Source organism: Phoenix dactylifera, chromosome 1 (assembly GCF_009389715.1).
Source record: "Phoenix dactylifera cultivar Barhee BC4 chromosome 1, palm_55x_up_171113_PBpolish2nd_filt_p, whole genome shotgun sequence".
NCBI classification, from domain to species: domain Eukaryota; kingdom Viridiplantae; phylum Streptophyta; class Magnoliopsida; order Arecales; family Arecaceae; genus Phoenix; species Phoenix dactylifera.
In genome coordinates, this window is record NC_052392.1 from 14,128,597 (window position 1) to 14,144,465 (window position 15,869).

The window sequence follows — 15,869 nt, forward strand, 5'->3', positions numbered from 1 at the left end:
AGATATAAGTCAACAATTATTTTTTTTTTTTTTTTGCTTAAGAAAAAGGGGTAGGGGGGAGGAAGGGACAAGCCCATCCCCGCGTAGCAGCCCCCACTGGGCCCCCGCCCCGCCAGGAGAATGTTCGATGCGGGCAGAAATGGCCGTGTGTTGGGCACCCCAACCGGTTTTACTCATACCCTCCCCACCCGTGGGCCCGGCTCAGCTACTCCTCTGAGCTCTGGCTCGAGTCCCACGTGTGAGTACGTCACACCCGGCACCACCCCGGCTACTAGCGGTTCAAGAGCGGTCCTACACCACAAGTCCAAGCAGTGGCCAAAGTAGTGAGCTCCGGTCCACAATTTAATCGTCGTCGCAGCGATTCGAACTTGGGACCTTGTGGTTAGAATTGCTGCCCAGTACCACTAGGCTACCACCTTGGTGGCGTCAACAATTATTTTTGACCTCCTACTATTTTGCACATACCTCTTTAAGCTTGTCCACTTTTTTTAGATGGCTACACCGATAGCCTTGTGCAATGCATCCCATGGAGAAAAGGTGAAATATAAGCTTTTTGGCTTCGTCCTGCAAAAGCATAGTACCAATAATAACAATTGTTAACATCTTGTCCTATAGTATTGATTCTATTGAATATTGTTTCAATCAGCACGCTCTCAAACCAGATGGATCTATTGATTTGTTTCTTCTAAAGTTTAAATTTCTTTGTTTATTTTTACTTGTAATTTGTCAGCATAGACTTTGTGTTTATTCTGCAAAGACAGTACAATAAAACAGTTCTTTACATGTTTCCCTAGGGTGTCATAGATTCGTTTCAATTAGCATGCTCTCAAACCAAATGAAACAATTGCATTAGTTTCTTTTGACGTTAAATATTCTAATTTGTTTTGATCTTGTTATATGTCAACATTTGCAATACCCTAAAAATGGTTTTTTGAGACTTGAGAAAGGAACAAGTTAATCAACATATGAAGTAAATATAGACATTAAAATAATCTTTTGGTCAAACAAAAAGAAGTAATATTTTCATTGCTTCAGTTTATTTTTGTCCACAATAGCAAAAACAAGCCATGACAAGTATTTTTTTAATAAAGGCAGTCTGGTTGGTGCATGAGGCTCTTGCCATTGCGAGATTCAGTCTTAATAATAATTTTTAAAGCTAAAAAATAACAATAAATTATAGATCCACAAAAAATAAATTACTAAATAATATAGACTAGTCGTAATGCATATTAAAGAATTAGATGGCAACCACGGTGCGTGTCATGAGTGGATATGTTAATTTGATTGGTCGGTCGGTGTCTCCCTAAAGACTAATATGATTCAACACAGACAAAAATGACTCCATAAATTAATGCAATAAATAACTATACAAAATATCTATGCTATCTACAATGCTGGATGCCTGTGCATGAAGTCACATAACTCATTTCATTTCCAGACACACTATTCTTTTAGTAGATAAACTCCCTAATAAATTGAGAAAGGGAAAGAAAGCAGAAAACTGAAACGAAGAGTATATTACCAAATCTATTCCAAACAATTATGACTGTTAATATCACAGCCATCAACAAAATCCTTCTCCCTCCTGAACAGACAATGTGCACCCCATATATACCCAGCACTAACTGGCTATGCAAAAGCAAACTGTGCAAATGACAAGAAATATATGCAAATACCAAAAACAAAAGTCATGATTGTGCACTAAATAAAGGCCAAACAAACAAGAAACAGGCCAAAATGTCAAAAAACTGTGGACGAAAATAGTACAGCACTCTCTGAACACTAGTTGCATTTGATATTATATCAAATATGGATCAATAAAAATAAGTATTCTTACAATGGTTAATAATATTTACATACACTCCACCTCAGTATTCACTTCAGAATAGCTGGTTCACAGACAGCTTTGGTATCCTCAATACTGCCCCTATTTCATAGCCTTTGTAGAGTTGTTTGTTCGAGTTGCCTATATATACAGATTCAATTAGCCAAATCAACAAGCAAGGAGTAACAAGTTGAAATATTACAAAAATCAAATTTTATCAGTTTTTTCACATATCATCATTGCCATCAATGACATACCTCAACAGAACCCTCAACCTTGCCCAGTGTAGTTGAAGGCACTGGCGCTTCTGCTGACATCTTCAAAGGTTCCAGAAGACGATGCCTCCCACATTAGAGAAATCATTCTGCAATGCACAAAGTTACAGGACCTTGAATTACAGTTGAGGTGCAGACAAAAGTCAATCACATTCTAGACCAACAAAAAGCACCAGATCTCTGCATTCTGTAAAAAGCTTTGTCACCTAAATTTGCTACCTTTCAAACGTTAACTCAGGCAGAAACGTTGACCAAGGACTCAACAGTTTTACTAGGCAAATAATATTATACAGAGATTCTTTACCCAAAAGAAAGAGTAAACAGGCAATGACAACTTGGGCTATAGAGGCATTTTCATGTTGCCAACCCATCCATTTGGTGGAATTCGAAATTAGGCTTGATTTGAGAACAGTTACAGTCAAGCATACTCAACATATGAAGACGTTCACATGCTACAATTGACATTGGAAAAAAAAAAGACAGGTAAGTATCTTACTTCTTTACCGTTCCATTACCTAGCACAGGAAAGGAGCTTTCTATTGTTTTTCCAGAAGATTTTGGAATAACAGTTGGTGCCTTCTCTTTCTTAGTTATCTTATTGTCCTCAATAACAGCTCCATCAGCTTCACATGAGTCAGATTGTGAACTTTCCTTTAAAGTCTTTACTTTCTTCTCAGAGTCGTCAAGTACTTTGCCCTGTAGTGCAATTGCTAATTTTTCCCGTGGAATGACTTTTTTCTACACTAGAAGGCTTGGCTTTTCTGCCACATTTATTGGCTTTATAGAAGTCCGATCCTTGATTCATCAGAAACCAGGCTTTTCTTCTTAGCCAAAAGCTTAACTTTATTTTTCTGCAAATCTATGACTTTTCTTTTTCTGGAATATCAGAAATATGATACGGTTTCTTGTTGCAGTTGGAAGGTCTTCATCAATTGTATGCTTCCTACAAAAATGAATTGCAAAATATAATAAAATTAAAAAAATACAAAACTACAGGAAATAAAATATAAAATAAATATAAGAGATACAAAAGTGAGATGAGTTTCTGATGGATGGACACAATACCATCAATGTTTGATAATTATTAGAAATAAAAATTTTATTTTCCATTTATGCCATTAAGATTTTCATCCACAACAGCATTGATGGTTACTCACCTGATCAGGGCCTCGCACAGAATCAACAGCAATAAAACCATCCCATGCAGCCACATTGGTGTCGTAGTATAATATAGCAAATTAAAAAAATGAATTTGATTGGGTAGTATCAATAGACAAAATAATGGTGAAAATAATATAAGAACTAATGCAATGGCTAGTATTTTGGCTTCTAGCCCCTCATATCATGTTTTGGACATAAATAACAGAGGTTTAATAATCACTGTTATTTGCCCATTATAATATTATAACACCATTATTCAAATTTCCATCCAAAGTTCAAGAAGCTTGCAAATCTCCATTCCATTTGCGAGAAGAATATAGTTCTAAAAACAGAGAACTCTTAAAAGTCACCATCGTACACAGACAACTGCAATAGTACAAAATGCATGTACCATATGCAAAAGCATACTTGGTGTGGGAGCAGAGCTGCGGGCTGCTTGGAAAGGCGTTTTGTATGCGAGACGGGTGCTGGAGGCGGACAGACTTGTTCTCGAGGGTGACTGTTTTACAGTGATTGACTGGATACAAGGTGTGGACACGTATGAGGATGGTCACCCTCTGATACGGGACACTTGCAATTTGGTGCGGGAGCTGATCTCCTGTCAGATTGCCTATGTTTACCGAGAGGCGAACAGTGCAGCGGACTGGGTCGCCTCTTATGTTGCCCGGCATACTGGAGAGGTCTTCTGGTCCAGTTTAGATGGCGGTCCCCACGCTTTATTTTGTTTACTTTTCTTTGACATGTCTAGCTCTATTCACGTTAGAAGTATATGAATGACATACCGTTTTGACCAATATATATATATATATATATATATATATATATATATGGTCGGTTGCTAGTACTGTAAAATACTAAAAATCTATAAAATTTCATTAAATAACACATGAAAACAAGTGATCGAGTAGAAAATACATGGCTTAACATTCAGAGGGAAGAGACAGAAAATTAAGCACACACTTTCACACTTATTTGGAAGCCAGCATAACCCACCACAAAGTTGTTATAATTTAAAGTACACCAATGCATTGATCGAGATGCCCAACAAGCTAGTGCTTGGATCCCATATCCAGCATCTATGCAAGCACTTGAAAACCCATCATTTGGCCCAACTGGATATGAGGACAGCATGGGCCCATTATGATGCGTATGCAGGTGCCTGTGCAGATGCAATGACCACATTTCAGAACAATGATAACCAGTTCTTTTTTATGCTCTTTTGAGAAACCCAACTCCTACAAACCAAGGTGGCCGTTTATAAAACATATATGTACATGAATATATATCCATACTGACTTAAGAATGCCGTTTTGAGAATGAGCCAAGTCTTACTGCCCAATCAAAGAGTCGACGGGTAACACCTTTGGATAACCTCTGGATGTTGAAAGCATCTTTAGGGTGATCTTGTAGAGTTGTAATTCTCATAAGGTGGAAGTGATGGGGTCAGTTCATGGATTTTCCTTTCCTTCGCCACATTTTGCTCAAAGATTTGAAGGGAGATTGTGCATATGCTATTCACAAGGCCAACTTGCTCTCTTCCCTAGAAATCCCAAAAGATGGAAACCCAGGAGAGCCACTGACTCCAAATACAGTCCATGTAGGAGTCCACTATACCTAATCAACTATCCGCCATACCACCTCTTTGTTCTTCACAAACCTTCTTTTTGTCTCCGCAGTCTTTCATGGTTTTTGGTCCTCTTCTCTATAACTCGGGAAAAGTGAACCACCAATAAGCAATTGCATGGGGAATTAAAAAAAGGCCACACATACATACATACATATAATCAGAGTTATTTTGGGAAAAAAGGAGAAGAGTGTTCTGAGAAAAAAATCAAAATTCAATTTTTTTTTAATATGGTATACACAAAGGTGGATTTAATTCTGTAGTTATCTCTTTAGAATGCCTTTTTTAGATCAAAATAAAGCGCTCAAATCTTGTATTGGAGTCAACTCAGTAACAGGTTTATCAGCACAAGACACAAAATTTACATGAAATAGATGATTCAGATATAGTGATAGGATTGATTTAGAGTTTCTACAGTGCCATAAGAGCTTCTATAGAAGCTCTTTAAGATCTTGTGGTGATTCTCCTTTGTTCAGATGGAGTCTCGTTAATAATCAAATTGATTCCTGGAGAATTCACTAAAAGAAACAAATTGTTGTCAGCTTCCTATCTTCCTCTCTAGTGATTAAGAAACAAATTTAAGATAAAAAGAAGATAGTACAAACATGAAACAATTACCATCACACCAAATAGTTCTAGTTCACCATAAGTGGTTTAATGACGATAATGAAGACACAAGGATGCGTTCTAAAAGTCAAAAAACTGTTATCATGATTGGCAATCTTGCCCAAACTTTTTTTGAAAAAAAAACTCCTGCTGCTCTATGGTTCAAAGCCTGCAAATTCCAAAAGAAAGTGGCAGCAGTGTCCCTACCACTTATTAAACTTTGGTAGTTGGCATATGTTGATGGGCTAGCAAAAAAAAAAACAAAAAGTTAGGGATTCTCCTTCCATTTCCAACCAACCTCCCCTTTTCGAATTGGATATGGACGAGAGCTCCGCGAGTTTTAAAAATTTGCCACATACCCTGATTGTAGAAATTTCCTATGGTTGTAGAGGATTTGCACACAACGGTTATAGGGGATCTGCAGTAAAGAGAAGATGCTACTATTTATGGTCACAGTTTTGAACACTACTTTTGCATTTGTAGCCAATTCTATGCGCATAAGAGACCTACCACATAAGCATATAGAAATACTTATATCATTGCAAGATAAATAGTTCACTGAAATACTCATAGATCACAATGTCATACCTGAGATTTTGCTAGTGTCGCATCTCTCTCAGTGAACAGCTAAATAAGTGAAAGATGACCCCTGAATCATCCTCAGAAGGCCTGACCTCAAATGTACCGTGCTGTGCAACAAACTTCAAGAACTTGGGAGAATCACGGAGAAAACACCAAAGTAAATAAAACCAAGCAAAATGCAAAGCAATATCCCATCTGGAAACTTTAGGCAGATGATCCCAGAGGCTCTTATCCAATGACGTTGGCTTCTTCTTCAGAAGGGGAAGCAACTCCAATGCGAACATGGTCGTCCTAATAGTGTCCTCGTAGTAGCCTTTCCTCGTCCTAATACATACATACAAGTTCCAAGCAACAAAACTTATAAGCAAAGCAATCTTCATTGAGTAAGTCTCTAACAATAAAAGATGTATCAAGAACCATGATCGATAACATACTGTCAACATCTATTCGGATTATATGAACCGACAGAAATGGCACAATGTAAATACCGGTGCCAGCAACCAGCAATCAACAAGGTAACCTGCAAAAGATTAATTCTTTAGCCAGGAGACTAGATGAAAACAAAGAAAACGCACCAAAACTTGCAGCAAAAGATCAGAATTTACCCTCCACAAAATTTTCAAAGTCCAAGAACTGAAGTTTAAACACAAACAGCTAATGATGCACGGAAATAAAGTTCGAAAATCAAAGAAAAAACAAGAACCGCATATTTTCCCAAGAAACGCAATAAAAAAAGAAAGAAAAGTGAAAAATTGGTACCTGCAGGGCTCAGATATCCTTCATGGAAATCCTGGGGGGCGGCCCAAGATTTTCCCCAATCACAGAGGCCCCACATGGACGAAAAACCGAGCCATCCCAAAACGCGGCCAATCAACATCTTTGTGCGTCGGCGATCTCCGTTGTCCGGCCGTGAGGGGGAGAGAGAGGTTGGGGGGGTGGGGAGTGGGCGCGGCAGGCGGTGGATGGGTGGGGCCTGTGGTGGCAAGGGTCCGGCGAGGGAAAGAAGGGTCGAGAGGGACGATGGTGGTAATGAAGGCGCCGGCAGCCGCCGAGTGCTCCGGAGGCCCGCGGTGGCCGTCCGGCTCTCGTCGGCGAAGAGCGAGCGAGCGAGCGAGAGAGAGACTCAGGAGGTAACGGCTTGGGCCGGTGGCGCTCCGGGCAGCGGCGGAGAAAAGGGAAGAGAGAGAGAGAGGAGAGAGCGATAAGAACGAGGAAGTCTAAAACCCACGCGTGCGAGGCCGGGGACGCCGGCGTTGCAATCGCACGCTCTTGGATACCGCACGTCGGCGACGGGTTCCATGCAAGGCGCGTTAATGTAACGCAAACTCGCATGCGCCGCTTGCCACGTGTCCCAGCTAGGTTCGAACTGGGAACGAGACTCCCAGCAATATTCTTACTCCACATATTTGATAAATACACCCACTACAGCTTTTGTTCTTTACGTAGCACGGTAGGGGTGCACAACTCAAAAGCAAGAGTATATTTATGAAACTAATTAATGGATTCCATTAATTGAAAAAAAAAAATTGGTCAAGGAAATAATAACCAGCGACCATCTTATGCACCCAATCGTGTCCCATCCCAAAATTGATATTTTAAAAATTAATGCGAGAAGATAAAAAATGAGTGTTCCTCCACTGTAAGTTTTTGTATTACAATTTTTATGTTAAATAGGGAGAGAGAGGAGTATAAATTTACAAAAATAAAAAAATCCTAACAACATTGGGTTACTGCTGGACATTGACTTGATCAGGTAATATATTGTCATTATAACAAAAAAATGGAATGCACATAACATTTTATTACCTTTTTATTGATTATCTAGTTTGGCATGGTAGGCTTGAAGGTCATGGGTTTCCAACATTTCAATAGAAGTTGGTCTTGTCAAAACATGAGTGTATTAATGTTGCATCTCCCCTGGAACTCTTTGCTCTACAATAAAAACACTTTTCTTGAGCATATGGGGTGCATGCGTCCAAAATCTTAAAAAATTTATATAGATGAGAAGCATAATCTCAGATGTGAATGTTAGACCAATCAATAATTTTGTCCATTTACTTTGCCCATGAAACTCCTAATAACAGGTCCGGTACATCCATATCATGGGCTTCCTTGCCCATTAAGGTCATCCATGGATTGCAGTTAAAAACACATCACAACATTGAAGACTTTTGCAAGGAAAAAATAAGCATTGATAATAAAAAGCAGATATAAACATAATCAAAATACAGGCCCTGTGACTTCTTGTAGTTTTATATATAACTGCCCATCTTTGTGCACGATGCAACCTCTATGGTGGTGTTGGTAGCTCAAATAGGATAACCAAGATGATCTTAGATTACTGATGATTTTTACCGTAAGATAATCTGGTCTCCGATAATCTAAGATCATCATGATTGGTATGCTATATTTCAGTGATCAAAAATTTCTGAATATCAATGAGTAACCTATTTGGTATTCAATGGAAATTTAAGATTATTGACCATATAACACCAAAACTATCCTCGATCAATAAGATTTTCAAAGATCGGATTGGTTGCAATATGGAGGTTTATATTGATGATATCCTACTGAAGATCGAGGAGGCCGAACAATACATGGCTGACCTACAAGAGGCATTCACGACTTTGAGAAGGTATTGCATGAGGCTCAATCTAAGATATCGCATGAAGCTTAATCTAAGTAAGTGCACTTGAGAGTCACTACTAGAAAGTTTTTTGGATTCATAGTTATAGAATAAGAAGCTCAAAAGCCATGGCCATCTCTTTGTGGCCTTTGTGTTAAAGAGAAGTCTTGTAGAAAAAAAGAGTATTGATTGCTTCATAATCCAATCACGGAAGAACCGCTTGGAACATTTAAGTATTTCATCCTTCGCCATTGGGAGCACATCAAGAATTAACATCTCTAATGGACTCTACAAGGAGCTACATGCTTAGAAGTCAGGCGGACTCCGGTTTATGGTAAGAAAAAAATAATGGTCAATTCACAGCTGCTTCCTTAAAAAAGATCAGACTAGTGCTACCTTTGAAACCTAACTATGGCGAATTATTTATTTCAGTGGGGAAAAAAACGATGATAAAACAATCAATTTTGAACTGGTAAAATTTTAGAGAGGGATGTTAAACGTATCTTCATACATGTTTATATGAGGAAGCACACTTTGGCACTTGGTTTTGATACAACTAAATAGTGTACCATCCATATAGACTTTGGTTAGACCTACCATACGATCTGTTATATAAATAAGTAAATTTTTCTTTCCATTATGAATAGCGATTGTATGGTCAATCATTGTGGGTATAATGGTAGATGCCCGAGAATCGTACGTATAGGAATTCAAAAAAGAATCGATTTGATGCAGGTCATAATCCATATTGGATTTCCAAATTTAAGAGAGAAAGAGATGCCATAGCGCTTCTAAGAGCATGTAGCCCCAAATGCTTTCAAATGGAAATAAATGATAGGCCATACATATGTACATAATCCATGTAGAAAATGCAACTATAGTGGATATTCAATATCCATAGGAAGAAAACAGCAAAATCACTTCATCTGACACACATAAACTTTCTCATATTTCCCCGTATTTTGGAATTAGAAGAAGAAAACTAAATAAACTAAAAGTCATGTAATAATTAATTCATTCAAAATAATTCAAACTTATTACATCCAACCATCAAACATCTCCTTCCATAGTTTTCAATCAACCAGACCACATATGCTAGGTACATACTAGTACTACATAGCAGATCAATGACAAATTGTTTAACCTGTAGCAAATCTTTCAGCTGATTGAATCGTGCCTTGATAATCCTCATGAAACTCTTCAAATCTCGTACACCATTTTTACCTGCAAGATCTCATCTAGGGGAATTCTTAGTGTAGCAACATTACACCCAGAGTTCTTCTGCTAGAACCTATATAAGTAAGTTATTGATGACGAAAGATCTCCATCAGCCACTCCTTCGGCTTGCCTGGAGTATGATCCTTTCCAACACAAAGATTGCTCCACTGTTAAATGCACAATCTAGCATCTCAGGCATTCTCAACAGTCTCTTTTTAAGGCTGAAACAACTGATGCAATGTATTCTTCCCCCTCCATATATACTGTGCCTGTCCATATAACCATACTGAACTAAGCATCTGTATACAACTTCTGAGCCCAGTTTGGTTACAAGAAAACGTTCCTCTGGGAGGACAGATCTTACTGGAAGAATTCTCGCAGTGACAAACACCATACTTCAACATTCAGGGAATTCCATGAATCAAATCCATGCAAGAAAAGCATATCCCCGGACCCAAGTGTTGTATGCTGCCAATGGACGAATTCAACCTAAGAAGAAGGCAGAAATTGGAAAAGGAACCCACCTACCTTGTAGAACCTTATGCAGTAAGGAGGCCATATGCACACTGCCTTCGATGCTAACGTAGACCATGAGAAATAACAATACAGTTCTTTCCGAGGAATCCAATCAAGATCCTCGAAGATTACACAAGGCAAGCTTTGCGCTCTCTCTCTATCTCTCCGTGGGATATCTCATTTTTCTATTGTTGCTCTCTTTATGCCTTAATCAAATATCAAATAATTCTCCATTGAAATACTGAAAGCTTACTTGCTCCAGATGTTGTTATCGTCCTCTCGGTGGTCATCCCACTCATTCTTTTCCTCTTTCAAAGATTTGGGGCAAGCAAAGTTAGCTTTTCTTTCTCGCCCATCATGCTTCTTTGGTTTGGATTCACTGCATATATTGGAGTGTACAGCATCATCAAATTTTACCCATCAGTCCTCAAGGCACTCTCACACTACTACAAACACTATTACTTTGCAAGAAACTCTACAAAAGGGTGGGTGCTCCTGGGCAATCGCACTGTGCATGATCGGTCAGCATTTGCTGCAAAAAATATGTTGTGATGCGAAATAATAATACAAAGAATATGTTGGTCTCCCAAATAACTGACATCACCACAACCACGAAGAATGTCGTGATGAGCATTACCTATGTCACTGCCACTCCTGCATAAAACAAGAATCATGTCCAAATTAGAGAGAGATTAAAGATCCCAAATAAGTAAGTAGATACTTTGTTGTTTTGCTGAGGACATAAACACCTGAACAACATATTTTTGCAGCAAATACTGACTTGTCATGCACCCAGGAGCACCCACCCTTTTGTAGGGTTTCTTGCAAAGTAATAGTATATGTAATAGCATGAGAGTGCCTTGAGGACTTATGGGTAAAATTTGATGATGTTGTACGCTCCAATAGATGCAGCGAATCCAAACCAAAGAAGCATGATGGACGAGAAAGAAAAGCTAACTTTGCTTGTTCCAAATCTTTGAAAAAGGAAAAGAATGAGTAGGATGACTGCCGAGAGGATGACAACAACATCTGGAACAAGTAAGCATTCAATATTTCAGTGGAGAATTAGTTGATTTTTAATTAAGGCATAAAGAGAGCAACAATAGAAAAATGAGATATCCCACAGAGAGAGAGAGAGAGAGAGCGCAAAGCTTGCTTTGTGTAATCTTCGAGGATCTTGATTGGATTCCTCGGAAAGAATTGTAAAAGGAGATGAAAAAATTAAGATCTTATGACCAAGAAATGGATAAATGCTATAAAAGCAAGTTCTCATGCACACAAGAATTTATATGCATTCTATATGGAAATTTTACTTTAACATAGTACACAAAATAATGAAGACACAAAGTGTCCGGCGCCACCCCACCCCCCCCCCCCCCCCCCCCCCCCTTTTGGTTTTCCCCTAGTATTTCTAACCAATTTTTTTCTATATTTTTTTTCAACAAATGCAAAATAAAGGATACTAAATCATATATATAGTGGTCAAAATCATTGTGCAGGAACTTTTCAGCATAAGAATCTAGTATGTTTCACACACAACTATCTATATGAGTTTATCTATATAGGGCTTCTGGCCAGTATTTGACATAGTCATACCTATATGCAGACACTAGACTAGACCAATTCATAGACCGGGTTCTTCCCAAAGGTCATTACAACTTAGACCGGCCAGGGTTCGGACCTCATGACTATTTTTTACTTTTTTTAAAAATAAAAATATTTAACATATTTAAAAATACTATATATGAATAAATAAATATCGCCAACTATCCCATTAAGTTTACATATCGCCCACGATCATCAATTAAGTCTACAAATACATCAAACATAAACAAATAACAAAAAATAAAAAAAAGAATTGGCCCGACCGTAGGCCATGCTTTGCATCCCAAGCCCGAGCTTGGTCCGTTTATTAAACGAACCTATTATCGGGCCCGTCCTGACTCATCAGGCTTTAAATTTTTGGCCTAAGTGATAGGACCCTCAGCCCGCTGAGCCAAATTCATGAAAGTTCAGCCGAGGCCAACCTCGGCCAAGGCCCAGACTCGAGCCAAATTTACTGCATGAAGGTCTACCCAGACCCAACTAACCTCACCAGCAACCGATCAAACCCTATACAGGCCACTCACAGCGCCTACGTGATGTTCGGGGCCATTGGCACAAGCCAGCGCGCGGTGCCTTGCCCAATGACCGCGCGCCTGGCCACGGCATGCAACAGACCGAGGGGCCTGAGCGCGTGGCCCGCGTGCGCTCAGGTCGTGGCTGCACGCTCAGGCCACGCGCAGGGCCCCTTGACTGCAGGCATGCGGCCTGCGCGTGGCGCTCAGCCAAGTGCATGCGTGCTAGGTTATCGGACACAGGCCAATTGCAGGCCTGCGCGCAGCGCCCAGCAGCACGCCCGCGCAGGGCTTTCGGCCCTAGCAGCAGCAGCGCGCGGCTGATTACGCCCAAAAAATAACACGGCTGTCGCTATATAGATTGAAGTATCGATTCCACAGAGAGGAGGTAGAAACACTAAAAAAAACTACAAAACTAAGGAGAAATATCAAAGCAGTAAAACATGATGTTAATATTTTAAAATAAATTAAAAATCAGATTATAGTAGTGAAAAGATGTAATCAGAATTAACGGCAACAAAACATCATGAACCCCTCACTTGAACTAGGTAATTTCATTTATATTTGATTCATTGGATAACTCAATTAAAGATTATAGCACCAGATTCTTTAATATGAAGATATATCATTACAATCAAAATATTTAGAAGTAATTTTAAAAAAATATTTTTTTCTTTTAAAACCAAAGATTGTCATCCTATTAGACTTAAATTCAAAAATAAAAATATACTTAATGGCAATATTTCAGTAGAGAATTACACTAACTAGATAAACAATCAAATATGGACATAATCAAGCACCTCAACAATTTTATAAAAAAAGACATAGCTGAATCTATGAAAGGAATCAGTTCAAGATTATTCCAACACAAGAAAATTTCTATTGATGAGAGATAATAAACAAGAATTGTATCAACATGAGAATCTATTATATATATCAAATATAACTGAAACTACCATCATCCAAGCGAGTTTATCCCTAGCTTCACCAAAGAATTAGCTCTCCATAAATTTATGGCTCCTTTTCATAATTTCTTTATAATGCCGCCTTTTTTTTCTCAGAACGGTGAGCTCCCCAAAGTATATATAGGGTTTAGGGACTTAAAAACCTAGGAAATACGGCTTAGACGTGCTTGCATGCATTTTTCCGACTTTACTCTCGAGCACCAATGCAGCATAAAATTTGAGAGGCTCCCCAGATTGCATCTGATCTCCAAATTTCACATTCTTATAGTCATTGGAAATCTCTAGAAGTCTAGTTTCCAACAAAATTTGAACAGCTTAATTGGAATTCTGTAGCTTCCAAAATCATCAAAATACGACACAAAGATCCAACTGTCAGGGCCTAAGCTGGCGGTTTAGAGAAACCTAGCTTTGCAACTTCATAACTTACTTTACGGAGCTCCAATTGACCTGATTCTTGATGCATATGAAACCTTAACATGTCTACTTAATCTCCACCAAGTTTCATTTCATTCAGACCGCAATGGGGTATTCAATCTCCTTAACTCCATTTCTATAATAAAATCACCAAAATCAATTAAGACTTGGATACTTTGTGAAGTAAAGTTCAGATTAGAAAGATATCATAAAAATGTTCAAATCATGCTTAAGTCTTAACAATTTAGCCTAAAATCGCAGTATTAAATGTACATTTTCATGCACCTATCAGCGGCTAACCGCGTGCCCGCACCGCAGCAGTGTGCGGTCGACCGCGCGCGCAAGGCCCCAGCAGCACGCGACCCTCCACTCGCCCGCACCACAGCGTGCGGCCAACCGCGCCCACGCCCAACATCCGAGCCGGCCAGCGCCCAAGCACCGGACCGACCCGACACCGAGCATCCGGGCCAACCGCGCCCACGCCCAGCATTCGGGCATGCAACTAGCATCCGGCAGCAGCATGCACCCGGTCCAGTGGATCAAGGCTGGTGCTCGACCGAATGGCACAACTCAGCGATCTCAGATGCGCAGCACCGCACCAACGCCTGGGAGCATCACGAACCCGATCAAGTGGACCACGGCTAGTGCACCACCAGACATGGGCTCAACTACACAAAGCTCGGCCGATGCGTGGGCCCAGCCGTATGCAACAACGCCCGACCGAGCGCAAGTAGGCCAATAAGAGGAGGGGCTCGGGCTAAGCCAAAACACATCAAACAACAGTAAGCCGAGCCCAACCATAACCATGCACGCCCAGCCAAGCACAATCAAAAGGGTCGTGCACCAGCAGGCACAACCAAGGACCCATGCGCGCCCAGATAGCGCACCTAGCTCTCGGCCAACACAGCAGAGGACAAAGTCAACAACAGGCCGAGCCAAGTGGCAGCCATCCGAGCGCAAGTAGGGGAGCAAAGTAAGTGAGGCCTGCATTGTGGGAATGTACTCATGCGTAATCCATGGAGGAGTCCAAGGGCTCTTCCATAGAGGGTAATCAGGGAGTAGTAGCGGCCTAGATGCATCAGGTCGAGAGATCAATGAGCCCGAAAAGGACAAGTCAGCAATCCGCAAGAAAACCAGAAGCAGGATCCGCGTCAAGGCCAGCCAAAGACGCATGATAAACTACCAAATTCGAAACCCGCAGGACAAGTGGCAGCGGGCGAACAGGACACGCGCCTCGACCAACCAGGCAGCACATCCCGTGCGTCCATTCTAAAGTAATTCAGCATGTGAGCCGCAAGGGAATCAGATTTAGTTTGGATCCTTTGTGCGGCAGGTTAGGAAGTCTTTTAAATTGTTTCCGCTAATAAGTCATATGTGGCACATGTCAATTAGGTCTATATAAAGAAGCCATTAGGGCCTTTGGAGAGGAGTTTGGAAATTGATCATTGTAAAGGTTTAGTTCTCTTAGGAGAAGGTCGGCTGTGTAAGGCTTGGGCTAGGGGTGGGTAAATCAACTCCCTCTAGATTGTATTAGGCTAGCATGAACCCTTACCATTCTTGCTAAAGTTCTTTTATTGTTGTCTTTTGAATTGAATCTATTGTTTCCGTTTTTCGTATCGTGTGATTCTTCCTGCCGAGCACCAACAAAGAAGAAGCATAGGCAAGGTTCCAAAGATAGCAACATATAGTTGTGTTACCTGCCCTAAAGACAGTCCCGCATTAACCAACATCCATCTCCCTCGGCGGAATCTTGGTGCAGGGTTTGGGACCGCAACGCCCCACGGGCCAATACTAAATCTGCACAAAGGAATGACTTAGGCCGTGTCTTGATTGCTGCATTGATTCCGATCTCTCCTACGTCGATTCCAGTGGCTGATGATGCTGGCTGCCTGGCATGGGTTAAGCGTTGCTATACACAGGATACAGGCTGATAAGATTGA

General features: G+C 40.2%; 1 long non-coding RNA gene across 4 annotated transcripts; it reads right to left on the minus strand.

The window, feature by feature from the left end:
• Nucleotides 1-389: 389 nt before the first annotated feature.
• On the minus strand, nt 390-7,349 carry LOC113463134. 4 transcript variants are annotated; one of them, XR_005512180.1, is made up of 7 exons: nt 6,833-7,349; nt 6,508-6,593; nt 6,080-6,397; nt 2,616-3,043; nt 2,083-2,189; nt 1,868-1,966; nt 390-564 (listed from the first exon to the last, which is right to left on the minus strand). It is a non-coding gene; the product is annotated as an uncharacterized LOC113463134 (long non-coding RNA). The 4 variants fall into 4 exon arrangements; XR_005512178.1 differs by having other exon boundaries at nt 1,838-1,966; XR_005512177.1 differs by lacking the exon at nt 390-564 and having other exon boundaries at nt 1,000-1,966.
• Between the last annotated feature and the right edge of the window lie 8,520 nt (nt 7,350-15,869).